Source organism: Halichoerus grypus, chromosome 1, assembly GCF_964656455.1.
Source record: "Halichoerus grypus chromosome 1, mHalGry1.hap1.1, whole genome shotgun sequence".
NCBI lineage: Eukaryota > Metazoa > Chordata > Mammalia > Carnivora > Phocidae > Halichoerus > Halichoerus grypus.
This window is the reverse complement of record NC_135712.1, coordinates 151,940,167-151,952,241: the sequence shown is the minus strand read 5'-3', so window position 1 is coordinate 151,952,241 and position 12,075 is coordinate 151,940,167.

The following is a 12,075-nucleotide window of genomic DNA, read 5'->3' as shown; positions in this document are numbered from 1 at the left end:
GCAGATAATTCAGAAAGCCTAGTTTTTTTTCCCCCAAATCTAAGCTCTTCTCACTATAGTATGCTGCAAATTAAAAAGAAAAAAAATTCTGTATGGTCTAAGTGGAAAGATACTCCAGTCTGACCTCTCCACTTTCTATCATGAAAGATCATCTACCAGGTTTATGATATTTGCCTGAATAGAGAAGTACCATTCTTATTATTATATTTGAACAGGGTTATTTGTTATGTTTGCCTTTTAGTTTTCAGTATTGTCTGGTTTTGAAATATACATTTTATAGCACATTTCCATTTCTTATGAAAGACACCTCGACATTTCTATATTATTTTTCTGTGGACCAAAAAAGAAACTCATATTCTTAAGCCAGTTACTATTAGACTTTCAGAAACACTGAGCTGCATGATGCCAAGGTAAAAGGCTGGAAACTTCACAGTATCCTGCTCCTGTGTAGACGTAATGACATATGAAACTGGATTCTGAAGTGTCTTTTTAGAGCTTTTTTCCTCTTATGGGTACACCAAAATTCAAAGAAGAGTATTAGGAAGTTCTGAGCTGATCATCATTCCTGGACTGATCCTAAGGCAAAGACCACTGACTATATGAAAATGTTTTTTTCTTCTCCATAGGTGTATGGCTAGACTACATTTTCCAGCCTTCCCTGCACTTCACTGTGGTCATGTGATTGCCTTCTAGCCACTGTGGGCATCCATGATGTGCATCATTCCCAAGTTTAGTTCATAAAACCTCCCATGCAATTTCCTCCATGGTCTTCAACTTTTCCAAGTGTCTGGAATGGGGATGACTTTCAGGGTGAACTTGGAAGCCTTGTGGTGAAAATCCATGATTAACTGTTTCCCTGAATCGCTATGTGGAATGATCCATTTTCTGCCAAAAACTGTTATGTGAACATGGAATAAACTTCTATTATTTTTTTTTAGGCTTATTTGTTACAGTAGCTGGTGTTATTTTAAACGATACTGGCCATCATTCCTGGAGTCTTTAGTGTCATAGTCTTCATATCTGTATCCTGAATCTTGCCGTTTCCGCTGTGGAAAACTCAGCAAGGATAAAGTTGGAGGAGTTTGTGAGGCTTCAAATGGAAGTAAGGCACACAAAACATTTACTGTACATGCTATTAATGGGTCCAGTTGCTCCCTGAACACCTTGTCTTGGGGTTTGTTCTTTTTAAGTCTCTGGACAACTGGTGAGAGCCAAAATCTCTTACTAGATAGAATGTATAACTCCATGGAAAACCAAAGTCTGATAGAACTCAATGACAGACCTCATTAAAGACAGAACGTCTTTAATTCTGTCTGGATAATTTCTAGCTAGAAAATTGTATTGGTTTTCTTATGGAGATCATGTTGGTTTAGTTATATTTGTAAGAAATCACCATCAGGGGGCTGATTTTCTTTCATTTTTTTACGTGACTGGTTGGGGCCCCCTCCTCCCAATGCTAAGGAAGTATTAAGAGAGCTTTTTTACAAGATAGTTCAGGCCCAAGAAGCAGACAGACATTGTTTTTAGCATCATCAAGTAGAGGAGGTGTGTTAGCGGGGCAGTAATCTCACCCCACAGCCTGAGCTGATCTGGGTGGGCTGGATATCTCACACTCTAGTCAGACCCAAATAGTGGTCCTTTCCCTCCTCCTCTGGTCTACAAGGCCTGGCTTCTTCCTCTTTTATAGCAGCAGCATCTGTGAGAACTGATAGGGACTGTCTATACATCTTGGAGGCCATAACCAAGAGAAGTGGGGGGAGAAAGGAGGCTTTCAGTGCAGAAAGAGAGAATGAGAGGGAGGGTCTGGGAGGTTTCATCTGTTCCTCAGGGGAATGGCCACCTTGGTCTCAGACCCCCTGTCAGATGAGATAATTTGGAACCAAGGAATAGAAATACCCAACACAAATGATGAGGGAAGAAGGAAAGCTTATTTCATGTAGATGCAGTTTGTGATGCATTTGTGATGGCTCCAGCTTCCTCAGACTTTCTAGTTTATGCCTTCTTCAACGTGTCAGCTTTGTCCTAGGACTGGTGGCTTAGTGGCCTCAGTAGCTTCAGGTCGTCTAGACACTAAAGCACCAGAGGGAAAAGAAGAATGGCCTTTTCTGTGGCTTTCTCTTTACAGTAAGACAACTTTTCCCATTACATTATTTCTCTTGGGTACTTGCCCATTCCTTAACCAATAACCTATAAGGGGGTGGAATTACCATGATTGGCTTTGACTAATTATTTGGAGTGAAGTGAATATTGGGGGATTAATCACCATGACATCAAAGATTCCATACCTGTGATGGTATAAAATTGCAATCTCTTGTTTTATTATCTCTTATATATTATCTTATCAATTAGATAGATTACTTAGATATTTAGAACATTTAATAACTGGTATGTAATATAAAATAATTTCTAACTGTAGTCCCTTTTATTTCTGTAAATAAAGTATATACACTGTGTATATAAAATAAATTATATCTATATATTTTAAATGTATATTTATATTACATATTAATATACTTATAGTGTATATTATATATACTATATTGTTACTATATATAGAATATGGTGTGTGTGTGTATATATATGTTTACTATATATAAACTAAACTCTATACAATCTAAAATCTTCTTTCAAAGTGCCATATATTGTAATACAAATCCCTCATCACATCAATCTAATAATTTACTGGTTGTTTGTTGGTTTTTTGAAGCTGTTGTTATGTTCTTTTGGTGGATCCAGCATTCACTAGCTAAATGGTGCTCTGTCAGAGCCATGGTTTGACAAGTGCATCCAACTCTTGCAACACATTTCCCATTACCCTGATAGCCACTAGGGACTGGGCTTCTTATTAGAACTTGAGCAGGGTTCATGACTTTGCCCCATCTTACCATAGAGCTCTTTAATGGTCTCCAGGCCTCGGCTCCTGTCCTTCCATCTTGTCTTCTCTGCAGTTGGTCAGGTTGCTACCTGGGTGCTGGCACCATGTTGGAGCTGTCTCTGGGGGAAGGGGGCCAAAGGGACAGGCAGAGGACAAGTCAGGAGTAGGGGATAGCAGGTGAGGGGCACATTGGCCCCTCCTGGCTGCATGAGCCAGGACTTGGATCTTGGTTTACCTTTCTCATGGAGGGAACTCAAAATAACTGTAGGCCCTACCCAGGCCAGTCACTGGAGAGGGAGCTCTGTTGAGAAGGAGGCGACTGGCTGGGATGCTCTCTAGGAAGTGGAACAAAGGCAGAGGGCAGAGACAAGAAGGGAACATAGACAAAGAAGAAAGATGAATCGTGGCTATCAGCAGCCTATTTGGGTGGGTTCACCCTGGGAAGCATGGGGTGTGGAAGGTGTGGGTGCATGAGGCAAGGCTCCTCTTTCCAGAGGTCACTTGAGGAGGCACAAGGGATTCATGAAGACACTTGCTGGGATATCTGGGCAGAGTTCTCTCTAAGACTTGTTCAGCTCCCTACTGGGGTGTGGGTTGTCAAATAAAGCAGAACTCCCCAAGCTCTCCTGGGGGCCCTGCTCTGATATCTATCTAGGCCCTTGGCCCTGACCATTACTCAGCCCCTCCCTGAGCCTACTAGGGTTAGATGTATCTTTGGGATGCTTACAAATGATCCTCGTTTGCTTGACTGAATGGCCTCCTTTTTCCACCCAAAGGCTTTTAAACCCAGAAACAAATTCTCAACTCATTAAAAAAGTAACAGTGGACTGCAGCAGAGCCAGTATCCAAAATAGAAAAGCATTTTGACATTGCAGCGATATGTGGTTTCTGAGATAAACCACATGTGCTAGAATTTACATTATTAATTACTCCTACTATTTATGGCAGTTTTACTGTTTACTGGCCAATATGGAGGTATTTAAATATTTGAATAGCTTATAATGGAGTGTACCCACTGAATATTAGCTGTGGTTACATTTCTCCCGTCCCTAAAAGGTGGCTTCTGGAAGGGGTTACTGAATTATGTTACTCAAACCTGAATAAAAACCTTATTGATTCTTTTGGGGGCTATGTGGTTTTTTGTGTTTGAGGGAGGGGATAGGCCACCTTCTCAGTCTTTATGAGAGTAGCCTCTCAGCTGTTTCTAGTGTGGAAGGTGAATGCTGAGCTTGACCTTTGACCAGTACACAGATATTTCCTGAGGGTCCCACTCCCTTCCCCTTCATATTGAGGGGAACACATCATTCATCATTTGGTTACACTTTTTTTTTAAGTAACATATTCTCCTCTGCTAGGGAACTCAGAAGCAGATGTTCTGTGGAAATGTGAACTGTAAAAGTGTATCCTGTAATTTATGGTCAATGTGCTTTGAAGGTGAAAAACACCCTCTAGTCATACAACATAACTGTAGCTTCTGTCTGTCCTTTTATTCACTTTTCCCCCTAGTTTGCTAGCTGACTTGAGTAACCTGTGAAAGAGATCTGAAGAAAGAAGGAGAAATGAAGAAGCACACTGGAAAAATTCTTCATTTATTATTAAGTTAAAACACCAATTGACTTGCTTCCCCCAGGGCTGGAGACTACAATGAGAGCATGGAATTGGTCCAGTTAGCCTCAAAAATTCAGAGAAAGATGGGTGTCGTGGAAAGATCAGTGAACTAGGGGAGAAGAGCTGAATGCCCGCTGGGATTTTCTGAGTCCCTTTACTTCTCAGTGACTCAGTTCATACTCTGAACACTGTTCTTTCTCCTTGTTGGCTCCTACTTTTCTTCATTTTGTGGGTTCCTTTTCTACTTCTTGGATGGCTTAGAAATGTCACAGAAAATGCCTTAGGACTGTGTATTGGTTATCTTTTGTTGTGTAAAAAAATCATACCATAACACTGTGGCTTAAAACAGAAGCCATTTTATTTAGTTCATAATTCTGTGAATTGTCCAGTTCTGGCCTGGGCTGGCACAGCTGATCATGGCTGGCTCTCCTATGTGTCAGCTGGCAGGGCTGCTGGATGATCTGGAATGGCCTCCCCACAGGTCTAGTAGTTGGCAGGTTGGCAGCAGGGTCTGGACGCCTGTTGGCCGGGGTTCTTCCCGGGGTGTACTGGTTCTCTTCCATGTGACCTTCCATTCTCCAGGAGGCTAGCTTGTGCCGAATCATATGATGGTCTCAGGGCTCCCAGCTCAGCTGGTGAGCAGGCCAGAATGGTCAAGTGTTTTTCAAGCCTCTGACTGCATCACATTTGCTAATGTCCAATTGGTCAATGCAAATCACATGACCAATTAAGATTCAAAGAGAGAAGAAACATCTCCTTTCTTGATGGGAGGAAAGGAATTTATGGCCATTTTTGCCATCTAGCAGAGACTGCATTTGGAGATGCCTGAAAAAGAAAAAATGATCATGTAGATAACAGTTTTGAATATTAACTGGGTGCCAGACATACTAATTGAATTTATATGATCTCATGACGCTTGATCTCTTGGGTCCTACGTCTTTGGTGCTTCCATTAAAAAAAGAAAGTGACTATATTAGAACCCTGCTCTGCTTTGTGCAACAGATATGGAGCAGAAGTATTTCTTGTAAATAGAAATTTTGTAGCTTAAATTATATTTTTAGCACTATAGGGGAGTTGGCTATTTCAAGGGACCCTGTTGTGAATCCTTTTTGCAAGCAAAGAATCCTTTTGTAACATCCCAAATGACATCTTAGTTTAGCTGCTTGACAGGTCAAAGCACAGGAATTTCAAAATTTAGATGATGTAGAAAGGGCTCCAACTTTGGATTTGAACTTCCATAGGTTCAAATCTTACTGGCTGTGTGATCTTGGGAAAGTTACATAGTTTCCCTAAGTCCTAGTTTCTTTTTATTTTTACAAAATAAGTTAATAGATACCTACCTTCACTGGTTTGTGGAAGGATTACCTGAAATGGAGAACCTGTATGTAAAGGGCCTAATATTTTACAGAAGTTCAATAAATGAATACACTGTATTCTTCCACATTTTCAAATACTAGATTTTGCAACTACTTTTTCTGTCATTTTCCACCATGGACAAGAACCTTATGAAATATTTGTTTTCCAGTTTGGGAATTAACTTGGCATGGTTCCCTTTGTCTGTTCTTCCAAAGTCTTGCAATAAAGCTTTACAGCCATTTTCACTCCTTGATCAAATTTGAGAGGATAGATGAGGAAATGAATTCATAGCTCTGTAGACATTACTGGCTAAAGAGTCTGTACTAAACCAATTTAAAATAAATTAGTTGAGAATAAGGCAGGTGCTGCCTAACACAGTCTGCAAAGTTATCTTTTAACCCTATCAGCAGAGAACAGGAAAACAATGAAATTGGAAGCCATCCTAGGGTGTCTGAGGGCCACCTACCGCAAGGTGGCCATCAGAGAGATTGCTACTGACTTAGAGTCACTGGGTGGACCTGCAGTGTCAGCACAAAACCTTGACTTGGGGTGGCCAATCTCCCAGTGCTGGGAGAGCATTGGAAGGAATTTATAGCTGGTGAATTACAAAAGCAGCTCTAATTAGCCTCAAGTGACAGTTGCATAAGAACTACAGAGAACATTGCAGACGCATATTTGCTTCCTTCTCAGGATTTCATATGAGAGCCTGGTAATGAATGTTCTTTAACAATAAGAGCTGAGAGACCTTAGCTCTAATAGTACTCCTGAGGATACAGCCTCCTTTATTTGCAATCCTGCAAAGATCAGTTGGATACTATTGTTAAACCTTGAAATTGCCCCCCAATTTGCATTGTGGTTTAAATCAGAAGGGAGGACCGCAGGGGAAGAATTTTTCCTTAACTGCCATCCCCTCTCCCCATGCAATAAAGAACAGTAAATAATCTAGCACTAAAATAGATTTTTGGACCCAATTTCAATGTCTGTGTGTGTGTGTGTATGTGTGAATGGGTGGTGTTTCCGACACCAATAATCAACTCTTGGACACCAGCAGGGTGTCCTACAATTCAACTTAATTCAACTCAGTTGAATCCCCCAGCTAGATAATCCCCCAGGTTAAGGGCTCAGTCTACAAGCCTGCTCCCCATCCTTCAGAAGCCAGTTGCAGGCCTGCCCAGGTTGTTACCTGTGCTTCTGACCCACTGACTATAAATCAGAGGTTCCCATAACCCTTTCCTTGGGGTTGATTAATTTGCTGGAATGGCTCACAGAACTCAGAGAAATATTTTATTACTAGACCACTGATTTATTATAAAAGGATAGAAGTCAGGAACAACCACATGGAAAAGAGGCGCAGGGCAAGGTATGTGGGAAGAGGCCCAGGAATTCCATGCCCTTGCCAGCTACCACTCTTCTAAATCTGTTTTCATCAACCCAGAAGCTCTCCAAATCCTGTCCTTTTGAGTTTTTATAGTGGCTTCATTACATAGGCATGATTGATTAAGTCATTGGCCATTGATGATCAATTCAGCCTCCAGCCCTAGGTAACCTTGGGGCCTTAAAAAAGCCACTCATTAACATAACAAAAACACCTTTATCTCTCTTACCACATAGGAAATTCCAATGGTTTTAGAAGCCTGAGAAATGGGGGTGAAGACCAAATATATGTTTTTTATATAATTCACAAATATCACAGGCCCTCGTAGGTTTTAGAATTATTTTTTGAAGAACTAGCACATTTTTAAAAGGAGTTTTAGGAACAAAGGTTTTTCTGTTGTTAGTTTATTAATCGTTTGTATTAATAAAGAGTAACAACACCTCTCTGGAACTCACAGGTTAAAATATTTTTTCTCAAGTCAAGGGCTGCTTTGGCCAGTTGTAGTCATTTGTTCCCTTGGTCTGCTTTCCCTAGGTCTCAGTGAAAAGGTACTCAGTAGATTAATTTTCTAGTTGGATTTTGGAGGGTGGTTCAGAAAATTCCTCCCTTCTTCCCTCCCTTCATTCAACAAATACATAGAGAACCTAGTGTACTATTCTAGGTACTGACATGCAGCAGGGAGCCCAGTAGTTTTGGGTGCAAGATCATTCCTGGGTCTTCCCTGAAATCAGAGCACTCTGGTGTTGCTAGTATGGCTAGAAATCCAGATGGGTAGCTATAGGGATCTATACAGGTAACAGTGGAGAATCAGCCATATCCCCATGCTGAATCAGGTGACATTCCAGGACGAGGCAAATACAGGGATAAATTCAGCTCTGTTTTCCTTGAGTCTTGCAATATGGTTATAATGGATTTAAATACAGGCAATTCAAAAAGATAGAAAGGGGTACCTGGCTGGTTCAGTTGGTAGAGCATGCAGCTCTTGATCTCGGGATTGTAAATTCAAGCCCCATGTAGGGTGTAGAGATTACTTAAAAACAAAATCGTAAAAAAAGATAGAAAAAAATAATTTTTTTCAAGGCTATTTTTTAGCCCATCCTGCTGGTGGCTGATATGGAACTTGAATGGCAGACCTCATCCAGGAGATGGTCCAGCTTCACTGACCTTCCCTTGGTAGAGCCACTTAAGATCTTACGAAGATACTGATTGCAGAGCTACAGCTAGGGACTTCTGAGTCATTGTATCCAGGGAAGAGAGTGAATTTCTGCCTTTTCAATGAGAATTTCTCTGATGCAGCTCTTGGCTAAAAATCTCAGGCAGGCCCATATGGCCTATAGAACCTAAGGTCATTGTCCCTCCATTCCTCTGGCAAGAACATCTCACTTTCTTTTACAGAACTACTCTGCTCATCCTGTGTAGTAGAGAACTGTGCAATAATAGTTGGTCTTATGATGCCCTTAGCTCATCCAATCAGATGCTATTTTTCCCAGATTGAGGTAAGAATAGGAAAAATCTGTTGGAGCCCATTGGTTCTACAGTGGTACTTTGACCACCTGGTATTAACGTCTGCTACCTAAATCCTTGAAGCAGTTCTGGTCCCAGCTTTTGTCCAAGTTCAATCCTTCAGCCATTCCTTGGATTCTGTGAACCATCACAGAGTTTTCAGAGATTATTTTTTGCCCTCAATCAGCCAGAATTATTCTTTTGATATAACCAAAGAAGCAGGGAAGAACAGGAAATCTTGTCAAGTGGTTGGTGTTTGGCTTTGGGCAGATGTTGTGTCTAGGAAGGAGATGAAGGTCTTTCTTCTGCATAGTCCATGTCAGGGAAGTCTACCATGCCCTCCACCTCCATCCTAGAGGGTGTATAACATGTTTCTTCTCTCTTCTTGAGTTTGGGTAACTCTGTTATCTCTGCCCAATCTTTTTCTGTCTATCTGTTGTTCTTCTTTCTAGGTTCTGAGGACAAGAACTTTGTCTTATTCCCATCTGTCATTCTGCAGACTACAGTCTAGACGGCTATATGTGTGGCTGTGAAATGGGATTATATTCTAAACTTGAGCAGTGATGCAGGGACTTGTCCTTGCTTGGGATCCATCCTATATTGTGAGTCCCACCTGTTTCTCTCTACCTTGGATTATCCCTATGCTTTCTAAGGAAAAATAACTACTTTTCAGCTGCTTTGATATGAACTTTGAAGTCCAGAGGTCTTATTTCTTTAGGGATTGGTGTATTTCTTGGATTAATTTCTCCTATTTGGGACCACATTTTATTTCCTGCCCCTCCTGAGTTTATTCTGTGCTAATGGCATGATAGACAAAAGAAACATATCCATCTCTAAACTCCCCAGGACCTCAAGTCATAAAAGTTTCCAATTAGCATTGTTTCCTTGGCAGCCCAACTTCCTGATTAAAGAGCTTCAGTGGCTTTGGAAAGTTTTAGAATTTAAAACTGAGTGCTAACAGAGACCCAGGGGCAAGACCTTATGAATAGAGGCCAGAAAGGAAAGGAGGAAAGCAGATGGAGCCAATGAAAGGGGCGGGGGAGGCCACTGTTTCTGGAGAGGCGAAGGAGGACAAAAATAGCCTATGGAGATAATTTGCTCTCCCACAAGCAGAGTCTGTGGTGAGTTCCATAGAGGCAGTGTGGTCTGAGAATCAGGAAATTCCAGGGGGCTCGCCTTTGTTCCTGCTTTGTGAAATGCCACTGAATAAATCAAGGAATCTTGCTTTGTAACTTCTTCCTCTATAAACTCACTTCATGGCCTAGATGTGCTCTGAAATATTACATTAAAGCAGCCATGCAGGATATCAGAGTTCAGCTTAGTAGTATGGAGAGGTGAAATGTAACTGGCTAGATGTCAGGAGATAGGATTCTGTCCCCTGTCTACCTACCTAGTTTATATCATGCCACACTATAGTTCACCCCTCTGCTCCAACTTACTTTATTGCACAATGCTCTCTCACATTCATGCCTTTGCACACATTATTCTCTCTGCCTAGAACAGCCTTCCTCTTTGATTTAGGTAGCGTTCCCCAAAACAAAGAAGATAGGATTCTTATGATTTCTTAGGGGAGCGGTCTCAGGAGGAGGGAAGGGAAGGAAACACAAGAGAGTAGGGGAAGGAGCTAAGTAAGAATGTGATCTCAACTGATCCTATAGGGAGCTCTGAGTGTGGATTGCACCATAGAGATTGCCCCAACTTCAGGAAGGGTCTCTGGACCCCCATGTCAGTCAGTCATTGGAAAGGGGCTATTCCTGTAGATAGGGTGTGTAACCTCCTGATTAGGTGTCTCCCAATGGCCCAGGAGCAGTTGTCTCAAGAAGGGGGCAGGTGTGAAACATAGCAGTCAATGCTCACAGCAGCTAAGCAATGGGAATGTTATCCTGGTAAAGGATATCTTGGTGGAGCGCCTGCATCCCTCCATCCCCATTCTTCACCTTGGTAAGTTCTAGTCATCGATTTTTCAAGACTCGGCTCTGGCCACATGTTCTTTGAGCACTTCTTTTTTTTCTAGCAGGTTAGGTTTCCCTCATCTCTGTTCAATAGCCTCCTGGACTTATCAACCTCCATCTCATCTCACTGTATTAATGGGCCTATATGAATATCTTTTCCTCTATTCTTTGTCCTTGGTGACATGGGATTACCTTTCTAATCTTTATTTACCGTGCTTACCATAGTATGCACAACAAAATAGTGTTCCATAAAATTGTGTTGAGTGGGTGAATTTAATCTTGGATCCTCCATTAGTTTGCTATGTGATCAAGATCACATACCTAACTTTTGTGAGACTAAATTCCCACTTTTATAATTAGGGAATGATACCTGTCCACTGGTCCCTTACTGTAGTTAATTGAGGAGGTAAGGCCACCCAGTGCTATCGTAGCCGTGAGCATGAAGCATGGTATGAAAACCAGATCTTGCTTTATCTCACTCACCCTAGTGCAAGAATCTGGGTGACATTACCCATAAGAAAGTGGTATGCAGCCTAGACAGAAGTGTCCCTCCTGCCCTTTCCCTCTGTTGGCACTTTGGACAGCTCCCATAGATCTTTTTCAGTGGGCTGAAATCTGTCCATCAGTAACTTCTCCTCTTGAGTCTTAATTTTGCCTCCTGGAGCCACTCAGAACAAGTCTGCTCTGCATTTCACATGACAGTCCTTACAGATTGATTATTTCAGGGAGTGTTGCTGTCTCATCTGCTGTTCTCACCTCTTGCTGACAGCTGCATCCAAACCTTTGAAGTTTGAGTTTTGCTTTCTCCCTCCTTCCTTCCTCAGTTGTCATCAGCTCCCTCTGTTACCCAGATGAGATGGAGAGAATTGGAGGTTCACTGTTTGCTAGGTTCCCAGGAGAATCGTCCTCAGGAAGGTCTTTTGAGGACATACATGGAATCTTGCCTCTGTTTTTCTAATCCTGCCAACTCAAGAGCATTCCTGCTTAGAGGGATCCTAAATGCCCCTATTCTTCCTCAACAATATCACGATGACAGATGATATAGATCCATAATTAATTTTTGGCTTTTCTGGATAAAGTATGGTTATACTAGGGTGACAAGGAAACACCAGTGCACCAGGGCTAGCATGTCCGGTGGTCATTAATTAGCCATATGATCTTAGGCAAATTTTTCTCTTTGTTCTGGAGGTGGCTCCTGCAACTCTCAACAAGTTAAAGACATACAGCAGTGGACAGAATAATCAAATATCAGAGAGCCCAAATGAACAGATTTAGTGATGTTTTTGATGGGGGTGAGGGAGAGAGAACAATCAAGGGTGACCCTCAGAGCCTGTCGGAACTCTAGCATGTTGGATACAGAGGAGAAACTTGCAAAGGAAATAGAGGAACCAGGAAGATGGGAGTAA